Raw genomic sequence first — 13,152 nt, 5'->3', positions numbered from 1 at the left:
TGGATACAGCCTTATATTAATATGCATGCATATGATGGGAGGAAGTGCTTAAATTGCAGGTGGAAACTGTTTATGCCTCTTTCAATTAGAACATTTAAAAGATACCTTCCAAGGATTTAGGAACAAGTGCAGAACCTCCATTCAGGAGATACAAGCACAGGATTTCTATTCAGAAAATATAAAGGCAAAATCTCCAGGCACTGAATCTTTTTTCAGGAGATACAAACACAGAATCTCCATTTAGGAAGTGCAAAGACACAATCACAATTTGGAAGATTCTGCACTAGCCAGTGCCTAATCCTGACAATTTCTTATGCAGACTAATATTAACAATAATTATCATAATTATGCCTAAAACAGAAGAAGAGGAGAGGAAGGTGAAGACGCCACCAGGAAAGGCATTGGAAGTGTGAGATACGTTCTAATAAAGCAATGAATTCATGTGTCTGGTTTTCCTTAAATTGCAGTCACACCATGCCAGCTTCAGCGATTTTTATTGCATACAGATGGCTTGCAGGAGTAGACTCCACAGCTACTGTATGTTAGGAGTCACACTGCCTGCCCCCCCCCCCCCCTTTTTTCTATTGAAGAGAACTGCCACTCTATATCAGAGAGGCCAGTGCTGATGCTGATCAGATTTGAAAGGTTAGCTGAGAGTGAGGGAGTGGGGGAGAGAGGAAGACAGAGAGAGAGAGAGAGAAGACAAGGAACGGGGTTCATGAAAAATACATGGTGGAGCGCAGAGCCAGTACAGACAGTGCTCTGAACTGGGGCGCTGCGGCGTGAGAGGCATTCGTCACAGTTCACGGAGTCATTCTCGAGAGCCGGTGATGTCACCCCAGTGACTTGTCAGCTGCCACCAGCGGCCGTTCTCCGTCTGCACCATTGGCCCGCCTCCTGTAAAAAACCACTCCTGCTCTTTACCCATGTGTCACCTGGGCTGCGAGGTGTTTGCTTGACATTCGGGTGACGCAACTGCCGCACGACTTGTGTGGCAGAGGCATTCTGAGACACTGCGGGAGCTGTCATGGAAAGGGAGTGGGCGGCCGTGAGAGACGATGGAAACCGAATGTAGAATAGCACTAGACACCTAGTTAACTTCTAGAGGATTGGTTTAGAGGGGTCAGTGTCAATGTGCTGGGGATGATGTTCAGGGTGCTTCCCAAACCTCAAAAATGGAGGAGCTACTGTACCATGTGCCATCAGCATCACTGCTGTGAACCAGTGATGGGCCTTTGATGTTTAAGCAAAATCGTTTCATTGGTTCACACCAGGTCAGCAACTGACAGCATGCAAAAGCTCCACCTCTTTGTGGAACCTCACTCTGCCATCACTGTTGGATGGAAATGAGGAACTGTGTCATCCATTGCAGGAAGTGGATTGTATGATTGACCCGGCCTTGCATTTCCTTTTTAGGAAAGACTGAACCCAGATCCTTAGTGAAAGCAGTGGATGTATCTTGAAACGCCCACCCAAATTACCTCAGTCAACCCGGACTGCGATTCCCTTAGACTCCTGCGCATCCGACCTTGAACCAACACGCTGCACCGCAAGGTCGACCAGTGTTTGCGTTTTATCAGACGCGGCAAACGAAATCAAATATTTAACACGTTATCAAATATTACAATGGGCGGGTGACATTGGCCGACCGCGGCCTCCAGGACGAGTGCAGCTGTGCAGATCCCTTTCTTGCGCTGGGCCTGTGCCTCTATCGCGCCCGTAATTTCCTCCTGACTTTGGTGGGATTTGCGGTTCACACAGTTGTTCCCCGCACTCCTTATCAGTGTCCACCACAGACCCGGCGCGGTCCTCTGTTCCTTCAAACATCAGGCGCGGTCTTCAAAGGGCCTGGAACGGGCTGCACTGCTTATCTACAAGCCCCATAAAGGAAACACGGGCAGAGGCGTCGGCTGATGGATCGATATTCCAATCCATTTAATTTTCCTCTTTTCTCTTTAACTTTTTTTCCCATTTTTTTATTCCAAACTTAGATAATTTACGACTTTTCCTGTGGTCCCATTTCTTCTGTGGAGCAAACAAGGCAGCGTCAAACTGAGGATAATTCCTTGATCTGTTATCTTTTCCTTTTCCTCGTCATTAATAAACCATGGATGGCAGCTGAGACATCATACAACAGAGGAAATACTATAGTTAGGCCTAATGGACTTTGCATGTAAAGCATTATCAATAAATGAGGCCACTGCCTAAATACCTGACCTTCTCTCTTTGAGAGTCAGGGCCTTATCTCATCTCTGTAACACAGCTCCTTGTTACAAAACGCCTCCAAGTCTTTGAGGCCCAAACCATGCCCCTCCCTTTAGTAATTAATTTGACATGTGCACACCGTGATCCAATCAGCTGTGATCTTCAGCTTATCTTTGCCTTGCAACGCTGCTGATCACGTGACGCGGACCCAATGCTGCAATAACTCATTAACCTGATTATCCAATTCATTTTGGCAAGCAAGCACATTTGCAATCACAATGCTTCAAACATGACTTTGTGAAGAGTGTTGTCCTCACAGTGGGTACATGATGTACAGAGAGTTGGACACATTGGAGGCCGCTGAGGTACATTCAGAAGAAGAAGAGGAGGTACTTTTAAACCTCTGATGCATGTTTTGGAGAATAACAAGCTCTGTCAGGACCACCCACCAGCAGCTGATCTATTTTCACTTAATTCTACCTATTGTGGCAGCGTTACCTTTGTGCACATCCCAATAATTTGTTTTGTGAAAACCAGTGCCCCCTTGGCTCCTGGATGACCACTATGGTACGAAAGAGATGGCGAACTATTTAACATTTTGCATAATGTCATAATAATAACATAATTACATAATACAGAGACCCAACATTATTTTTGAACACAAAACCAATTTTTTGTTTGTTTTGTTTTTTCATTACATTTCACATGATTTCATGCAACGTGCACAGCACTAGGCAGTACTATCACATTAGGTGCAACCAAGTGAAACAGAATATGCTGCTAATAGTGTTCCTTATTTAAATGCATTTACTTGCTGATTGAGAAGAACTATAAAAAACTGGTTCCAGACAATTATAAAATCAGGTAAGTTCCCCCTCTCTCCTATCTACAGCTTTGTGAGGCACTCGTGGTAAGAATATAGCCGACAGTTGCACAATGTAATTTTTTTCCTTGAGTTTTTAATAAAGCATTTCTGCTAAAGTCCACACTGGAGATGATACAGGAGATTCACTTAATGGACAGGATTTCATTCATTACCGCTCTGTAACTGTTCACTCAAAGATAAGCACGTTACGGAGTGATGCTTTCATTTGTTTCATCCCGGCAGCCAATTAATGAGGGGAGGCACTAATGGTACTTTTAATGGCGGGTTGTATCTGAAGCACTGCATTTGAAAGAGCATTGCAGACTTTCAGCTTTATAAATAAAATGAAGACGTGTTTGGGGGGAAGGGAAAGTATGAATCCATTCTGACAAGATCTGAGATATTACATTACCCGTATAATGATACATCAATAGACTCATTTGTATTTTTAACCACAGAGTAACCACACAGCACTTATAACCTCATCACTAATCTATAATAGTAAACGATAATAAAGTGAATCATCTTCTGGGAGCTGCATGAAAATGGAAAAGAAAGAACTATAGTCATTATAAACCATAGTCTGGTTTTGAAGGCTGGATCAGTTTGCACATTTTACCTCCCACAAAAAGTAATCAATGGTATGTTTTTAAACCATTAAGAGCGGATTCCAGACTGCCTAGCCAAGCACTGTAACCTACTCCTGTTTGAACGGCTGTAAACCTTACCACAGCCACAGGCACGCTCAGGACAAAGCGAGAACAGACAACAGTTTACAACCGGTCTAAATAATCACCTGCAGTGTTTACGGACTGCCATTGATAACCAACGGAGAAGAGCAGTTCGTAATACCCATATTAAACATCGGCCACCTTTGTTCCAGGGAGATTTACAGAAAGGAACATTTCTGACTATATCACTGTTTATGCTTTCTGCGTATATCTCTCTCTGTTTACTTCAAATTGTGTTTTATTGGTGTGGCTTCATAATGTACTTTTCTGTCAAACCAGGGTCACAAATTTCAGATACATGATACAACAACAGCAATAATAGTCAGAGTAATTTATAAACTAATCTAAACAGAAATGCAACAATAAGTTAAAAAAGTAAACTGAAAACACAGATGTGGAGCAGGAACGGTAAAGCATACAGAATTCTCTCTCTCTCAGTAAATTCCAAAGACTTACGGCCAGCTCTCCCTGGGAAGAACACAAGCTCAAATTCATCATCTCCTCTGATAACTTTAAGGGCCCAAAACCCTCTCTGTGATAGGACAGGATTCAGAGCTGCTTATTGGCTAGAGCAACCTTGAGAGAACTGTACATTTATTAAAGGCCCTACAGCTCCATTCAGAAAGCTATTGAGGGTGAAGTGCTGCAACACATAAACTGCGAAAGTGTACAGTAATACTATAATCAGAAAGAGTATGTTTAATAAGCCCATTATCAGGAGCATTTTACTACAGTAATTTTCATCTGTATTGTGGTGTTGAGAGAGTCTGGTACTGCATGTATTGGAATGTTTTGATGATCTCTCTGTCTCTCTCTCTCTCTCTCTCTCTCTCTCTCTCTTTCTCTCTCCCTACTCCCCTCCCCCCTCCCTCCTTTGCCTCCTCCACTCATGTGAAGGGTGAGAACTGTATCTGGTAATCGGAGCGACACTTACCGGTCCTCCGTGACCTGACCCGCTCATTTCCAATCGGACAAGCCGAGAACCCTGACCGTCTCGGTCGACCTGCTCTCTCCAAGGAGAAGGGGGTGTGTGTGGGGGGGGGGGAGGCTGGAGGTCACAGATGGAGAGACCACTTCCTCACTCCCCTCCATTTCTGTTCCCCTCCAGTGATTTCTAGAGAGCTTGTCCATCCACCTGAGGAAAGGAAAAAGAACAGAAAATGAGGGAGAGAGAGAGAGAGAATAATCCACCAGGCAGAGAGAACAGGGCTAAAGAAGAGGTGGCTGGGATGGACTCTGCTTGCCAAACTCCCATCATGCACTTCCACTCCCCCTACTCCATAGGCACCTGGCAATTGATGATTGTGTTGAGTAAACCCTGCAGAGCAGCTTAGCGCTGCTGACGGAAACACAAGCCGGGTGTTATTTTCCTCAATGGGCTTAAAGTTACCCGAGGCAGAGCTTTGCCCCAGCGCTAATTCACCTCAGAACAGGGGCCGACGCAGGCTTGACTCCAGCTCTTCCCTCTGATCCACCTCCTTCATCTTATTTTCCATTCTGATCCTTATTATCGGCCCTCATTAAACAGGCGTGGGAGACCTTCTGCAAATGACTCCTTCCTGAGAGTATATTAACAGCCTGCTCCAGCGAGGCTGGTCTGTAATCCCTCAGTAATACAACAAAATGGGGCGCCCCTATCATAGTCCCATCACCCCCCCCCCACCCCCCAAACCCCCAAGGCTTAAGTCAATGTGACTCCAGTGCTATGACGTGTCTTCAGAAAGACTATTGTCTTCCCCAGGGAGGAAGAGAGGCAAAAGGCAAGACAAGGGAAGAGGAGAAAGAAGAGCCTGTGTGCCAGTTTGGGGTGCAGAGCTGCAGTCCCTTTGCCCACCAGATGGAGGTGCTGTTTTTTAACAATTCCAACTGCTGTGAAATAAACATGGTCGGAGGATCTGCATGCAATAAAAACAGAGGAAATCAGGTCTCTAAAAGCTATGGACACAGGACAGGTGCGGCATTACTGCAGGGGACCTCACAGCTCAGTGAGAAAGAGACAGGAGTTCTATTTGAAAGCCTCCCACCCAGAGGAAATGACTGGCTCAGCAGACTAATCCATTGGTCATTATTATTTATATAGGCAACTTATATTGCACTCATATTTTTGCATATTATACATTTAAAGAGCTGGATATGGGTCCCCAGCAGCTCAGGGGTTAAGGTGTTTGTTTTTAGCATGAGCTGAGCTTCACGGCTCGGGTTCAATCCCAGCTGTGTCATCAGTCAATGATGACCAAAAGCCCACAGCAGGGGAACAAATTGGCTTTTTACTGTTGGGGATAGAGGTGGGTATGTCAGCAGAGATTGCTCGTCTCACCACATTTGGGGACGCTCTGACTCATTAGGCGCCAGCAGGTTGCATGGATGATGTCAGTGAGGCCACACCCATTCTGCATCGGCAGGTGACTTGCGGTGTTGGCACGTGAGCGTGTGGACGGATTGCGTCCGCTATGCCCCAGTGCTCCTGCATGAGTACAGTGCTTGTCACAGTGAGATGAGCATGACATATCCAACTGCCAATTCCAAAAATAGTGCTGCGTAAAGGGGTACAGGCATTAAAAAAATAAAGAGCTGGGTATTTACTGAAAAAAATAGCTGAAGCCTGTAACAGCATTGCCCCAGTTGGGACCTGAACTGACAGCCATTGGGATTCAAGTTACGTTTCCCCAGCCGCTGTGCAACAGAGCTGCCCTCAAAATATTCATCCCCTTAACTCTCATAGGTAAGCCACTAAAAACAACGGCAGCAACAATATAAACACAAATCCATTTTGTCATATATACCAAATGTGCAAAGTGCTGGGTTATTCGGTTTATTGTTCCTCCAAGGAAATGCTTTCATTTCAAGTTATTATGACGTGATTATAATTTGATTGACGATCTGTTTGTAGAATCAATGCAGTCCCGCTATGCCTTACACTGTACAGAAATGCAATGTGCTCCTGTTAGAGAGAGTTACTCATAGATTACAAGATAACTACAAAGCCACGGTAACCCCAGACCTCTGTTTACTACAGAAACACAAGGAACACATGGTAATAGGAGAATCAATTAGATAAGCATCAGATAAGTGTCAGAAAGCATTGCACATGGTACTGAAGGCCCTTCTCCAAGGGAAAGGGTACTGCATTGTACTTAGGGCCATGGCAGGAATAGCTAGAGGGTTCTGCTGTATATGTTGGGCCCCAAGCAGGCACAGGAAAGGGTCATAGAGTGAACTGTAGGCCCTTGGCAGGTTTGGGAAGGGGACAGGAGTGTGTATTGTAGCCCCCCAGTCGGTATGAGAAAGGGAAAATAATGTTTAAAGTAGGCCCCCAGCAGCTATCGGAAGGGAACATCACTATGTAATGGTGCACCCACAGTTAGTATGAGAAGGGTTCACCAGTGTGAGCTATAGGCCCCAAACCAGTACAGGAAAGGGGCACGAGACCTTTGTGTGTCCCCCTTGCTTTCTTAACCATCCTAACCCAGAGCAAAGCTTCCCTCTGCCAGTGAGGGCTGCCACTCCCATGTCATGGGAAACCAATGAATTATCGGAGGAGCTTAAAAGTGTGGGAGTGCTACTAGAGTGTTTTTGTCATATCTCCTTAACTGATGCAACTCGTTTGGAACACAACTGTGTGAAGCTGAAGTTGTGTACAACATAAAAAGCAGGATTAAAGGGGTAAAAAAACTCATGAATTTATTAACTATAGATATCATTTTATAGGGGGAAACTGGCCTCTCACTCCCCCTCAAACTCATCAAAGCATTACAGCTAAGTGAACATTTGTTTCTGGCAGAATCATTTACAGAGTCAGTGGTCTCATGACCATTAAGTCATTTCAGCTCCCCTCCAATGGAACTTTAATTAAATTAGGCTGAGTGGATATGCTTGGAACAAATGATAAAAATTCTGTTTATGTAGGCTCATTGAGTTTAGAAAAGAACTTCAGCCTGTCTATTACATCAAAACCCGGGCCTGGCAACTCAACATTGGCCTTATGGGAGCAGTCAGTCTAACCCTCATGGCAATTTTTGCAATAACTTCAGGTGAAAATGTTTCACAGAGTAAAGTATTATTCTTTTTAGTTATTATTCTTTTTAGTTAGTTTCAGAATTAAGATGAATTATGGCAGCACTTTCTTTTTGTGTCCCTTTGTTTTAGTTTCTGAGAAAAAACAAAGCAACAGCCCAACTGGCTAGGAACAACACACCACACAGTTAACCACACAATAATTCATTACATCCATTTACCAATGTATGTGAAACAATAGTAGCAAGGTACTTAACACAATATTATTCTCATTAGTAATTGTCTGAATGAACCAATGTATTAGTTATTGACAAACACCAAGCAGATTGCTCAGGACAAAGTGAAAATAAATGCATTGCAATGTCAATTTGCAATTTACCCCTAGCCCTAGCCGAAGCCCTAGCTCTAACCTGAACCCTCGATCTAACCCTACCCCTACCCCTACCCCTCACCCTACCCCTACCACTAACCCTAAATTTTATGCTCAGGACAAAGTGGAAATAATATGGTAAATATGTGTTAACATTGCATTGTCCATTTAGCCCTAGCCTTAGACCTAGCCAAAATGCTAACCCTAACCCTAACCCTAAACCTTAACCCTACCCCTACCCCTACCCCTAACCCTAACCCTACCCCTACCACCACCCCTAAATATTGTGGTAAATATGTGGTAACATTGCACTGTCAATTTGCTATTTAGCCTTAGCCCTAGCCAAGCACTAACCGTAACCCTAACCCTACCCCTAAGTAACATGGTAAATATGTGGTAACATTGCATTGTCAATTTGCTATTTAGCCCTAGCCCTGACCCAAGCCCTACCATTAGCCTTAGCGTTAGCCCTACCCTTAACCCTAGCCCTACCCTTAGCCCTAACCCTAGCCCTAGCCCAATCCCTAGCCCTAGCCGTGTGTGGATCATTACACAGAAACAACTTAAGAATTATAGCTGCAGTCAGTTTGTCCAAAACCATACTTGAGCAATGTAGCTATACTGACTATAGATAACATAGACTCTTTGTCCCCTCTAGGATCTGACCAAAGTATCCCCATCAGTGGAGCTGAGCAGACAGATGCCTCTACAAAGTGTTCAGAAATACATATTGGGGATAACAAAATGATGATGGGAGATCTTGGAGACAAGGAAAACCTTTCCGGCCTAACCCTATCTGAGTCCCCTCATAAAATTTTAATGACTACTGAGGATAATACTGGTATTGAAAATGAGAGGACTAATCCTCAATATGATACCACTGCTCAGCTCCTATACCCCACAATACATCCCCATATCCAACGAAAAATACATGATTGGAATTTAACAGTTCACAAACCCATTGTATTCATCAGAGATTCCAATCTGGGCCGTATCCCCTACTATTAGGATCCACAAGTACAAGTGGACAGTTTCCCAGGGGCTGCATTCCATCACATCACTGGGCCCCAACATTGCAACCCAGAAAGTAATTCTTTCCTTGGGCCTCAACAATGGTTTACATCCACAGCAGCCTAGAACAACAATAAAGCAGTTACAACAACTGTTACAGGATTGTAAGCCCACGTTTCCTAATTCTCAAGAATACGTACCCATTGTACATTTTTCTGACAGACTGCCTCTCCAAAACCAGCGGCATCTTAGGGACCTTAATAAATATATTCATACACATTGTCGGGAAATAGTGGACATCCATAAACTCCACTTTCAAGTTGAACCAAGGGACCCAGCACATTGGACCAGCAAAACAGCTGCAGACATCCTCCAATATTGGTTGCAGCAGTTAAACGGGTAAGAGGGGAGAAATGCGCAAATTCCACTCCCCCTCATTCAAATATTACTAACCTTTCCATTACCTTTAAGCTCCTGGAACCAGAGCATGAACTGCTGGAGAGGGGACTGACTTTTATTCCAACACCTAAAAAGGTAAACCAGGGTGAGCTCAAATGGGACTTACATACTTACAACAGAAAATTGAAATTATTGGACCACTTTGGTTACAGGACAAATTCCGACCATGTACCATTTATAGGGCCTTCCACATGGGAACCTCGGTTACAGACAATTTCGCATAATATTCAAACATTAATACACAGACACACAATCTTTACTCGAACTGAGATACAGATCAAGTAAAGAGAATAACCTCACATTACCTCAACAGAAAGCTATGGAAACATTGAGATGGAACTCAGACATAGTCATTAAACCTGTGGACAAAGGTTCACAAATTGTCACGATGGATAGACAGCAATATCTATTGGAAGCCAGACAACAACTCAGCAATTCTAAACATTATGCACGAATGCATCACCCATTATAACCAGAAACGCACACATTCATAAAACAAATTGTCAATAATTTATCAACAAAAATATATCAACTTTAAACAAATGGTATAGCGGATGATACACGTAGACCACAAAAATTTTACCTATTACCAAAGATTCATAAGGACCCAAGTACCTGGACAGTCCCCTTTGAGATTCCCCCTAGCCAGCCTATTGTATCTGACTGGGAGTGAGTTAGTCCGAATTGCAGAATACATGGACTACTTCATCAATCCACTTTCTCAGTTACACCTAAGTTATATTAAAGGTACATCTGCATTTGTACACAGACTTAGGGGAATTCAAGTACCTATGTCTACACAACTGTTCTTGTTGGATATTGATAGTCTCTACACCAATATCGATACCCAACAAGGACTACAAGCAGTCCGGAATTTTTTTCAGAAATACCTAGATTCTAGCAGACCTGATGATAGTTTTCTAACACTATTAGAAATCAGTTTGACCCCGAATGACTTTACATTCAATTCTGAACATTTCTTGCAAATACATGGTACAGCAATGTGAAAGCAATTCGCAATTCGCATATGCCAATATTTACCTGGCAGAGTGGGAGCAAACCGCCTTCCCAAAGTGCATGCACCTCCCTCTATTATATATCAGGTACCTTGATGACATTTGGACTCTGGCATCACTCTGAGGATGATTTCAAGCGATTTGTAACAATCCTGAATAATCATCATCCAGCCATTAAAGTGAAATACAGTTTGGAAAAACAGAAGATTGAGTTCTTGGATACAGTGGTGTTCTTTACAGAATTGGATCAAAATACAATGTCTGCAGCCAGGTCTTTTTCAAACCAACAGATAGACATGCTCTTTTACATAAAACTAGTTTTCATCCCAAGCACACACATAAAGGTATCATAAAGTCACAACTAATTCCATAGAATTTGCACCCATGCACAGGATGTGGAGGATGCTACTAGAACTCTTTTTGTTGCTCTGAGGCCGAGAGGATACTCCAAAAGGTTTTTACGTGCCATAAAATCTGAGGTGAGAAAATCTTTTCAAAGGAACTCTACATACAAGGCGACAAAAGATGATAAAAGGATCATCCCATTTATTAGTACTTACTCCCCCAGTATGGTGCAACTCAACTCCATCATAAAGGACAATTTTCAGTAGGCCCAACAAGGTTGGGAGCCCCTCCAGCAGTTCAAAATTATCTTGGCATACCGAAGGAACAGGAACCTTGGTTACATCCTGGTACACTCCTCATTAGACAAAAATTACAAACACACAATCAAAGCACTTTAAGTATCTCCAATAGATGACATACATACTGGTACTGGTTCTCCTGTATGGCAGACACTACATTTGCTGACCACAAATGTGATTTATGTGGTAGTATGCACCCACTGTCGAAAATATCTTCCAACTCCACACAGTACAGTTCCTGGTCATGGCAGGTTTAGAGTCAAATGCCTGCCGGTCCACTCAAAACCAGAAGACAGCAGAGGCCTGTTGGATCAGAAAGTTGAAAACAGTGGTCTCTTTTGGTATTAATGAAAAAACCTAAAAACTCCTGCATCATGTCGGAGGAAGTGGGATCTTGTCCTGTTCTGGGGGGAGCGTGGAGTGGAGTGGAGAGTTTATCAATTTGTTTCTTATTTATTTATTTATTCACCTCCTTGTTTGCCTATTTATTCATGTGTCGGTGTTGGTTGGTGGATTTGTTTTTTGATATCTGCAATTTCCTTCAGCACAGTTATAACCCTTGAATTAGATAATCTAGTGGGTGATGCTATGCTAAAACTTACTATTATGTGATTTTTTTCGGCACTTTGATGAGTTGATGAGCTCTATCCTCTGATTCCAGGTTGCCCACATTTCCCCTCTCCCCATATGAATTCATTATAAGAATGCACACTTACCTAAACCATATTAGGCATTGAACTCTGCACTGTCTCCTGCACAACACAGCAAATACTCATTCTTTCTACCAGAACCCCATCCATTCAATCAAATTCCATCACATCCCTTTGTAGACATTTAGCGTACATTTATAGCCGTTTTCACCTTTTATATTCACATGGAATTTTAAACAATTTTAATGCTCCTTTTGACCATGGCCCCAACCCTAAACCTAACCCTAACATTAACCCCAACCCTAAACCTAACCGTACCCCCCACCCAATATAAACCTAACCCCATCCCTAAACCCAAACCCTAACCCCCTAATGCTAACCCTCCAACCCTAAACCTAACCCCAACCCTAAACCCAACTCTAACCCTGACCCTGACCCTAACCCTTAACCCTAATCATAACCCCTAACCCCAACCCTAAACCCAACTCTGACCCTAACCCTGACCCTAACCTAACCATGGACCCAACTGCACATAAGTGTGTGTGTGTGTGCATGTGTGTGTTCCCTGGTGGGGTGCTGGGAGCTGTGCGTGTGCCCATGCGGACTCCCTCTGTTTCCTGTCTCCCGTTTTTTCCCCCTATTCTTTTTTTCTGGAAACAGGGAGTCCTCTCCTAATCCTGACCTAACCCTAACCCTAACCCTAACAGCGTGTGGATCATTACACAGAAACAACGTAAGAATTATACGGAAATGAAGTAATATTGGGGCTGTTAAATTCTACTCAATGTAGTACCTAATGAATATGTCAGGTTAAAACGAAATTACAGACAAAATGTTAAATTACTATGTAATAACAAATTGTAACTAATCTATTATTGGGTTATTACTTACGTTATTAATTCACTGTTTTTATGGTTATGCAGCGCAGCAGTGGCCCTTTACCCTAACAAGGTGCTATGTCTCAAACGTTATGTAGTTGATGCAACTCCCACGTTCATATCCAGGTCCACTTGGCATAGAGTATGCATTCGTGAAGTGTGAGGAAAAAACTGACCTGGCCATGAATTTCACAGAGACAGATCGGCCCTCATTGGCATAGTGTGAAAAACAAACATACAAACAGAATCCTGTCAAAAGCACGCAGAAACAGCCTGTACATAAATGCATAAGTCATGTCAATTTAAACA

This window comes from Megalops cyprinoides, chromosome 7, assembly GCF_013368585.1.
Source record: "Megalops cyprinoides isolate fMegCyp1 chromosome 7, fMegCyp1.pri, whole genome shotgun sequence".
Classification (NCBI taxonomy): Eukaryota; Metazoa; Chordata; class Actinopteri; order Elopiformes; family Megalopidae; genus Megalops; species Megalops cyprinoides.
This window is presented reverse-complemented; position numbering follows the sequence as displayed.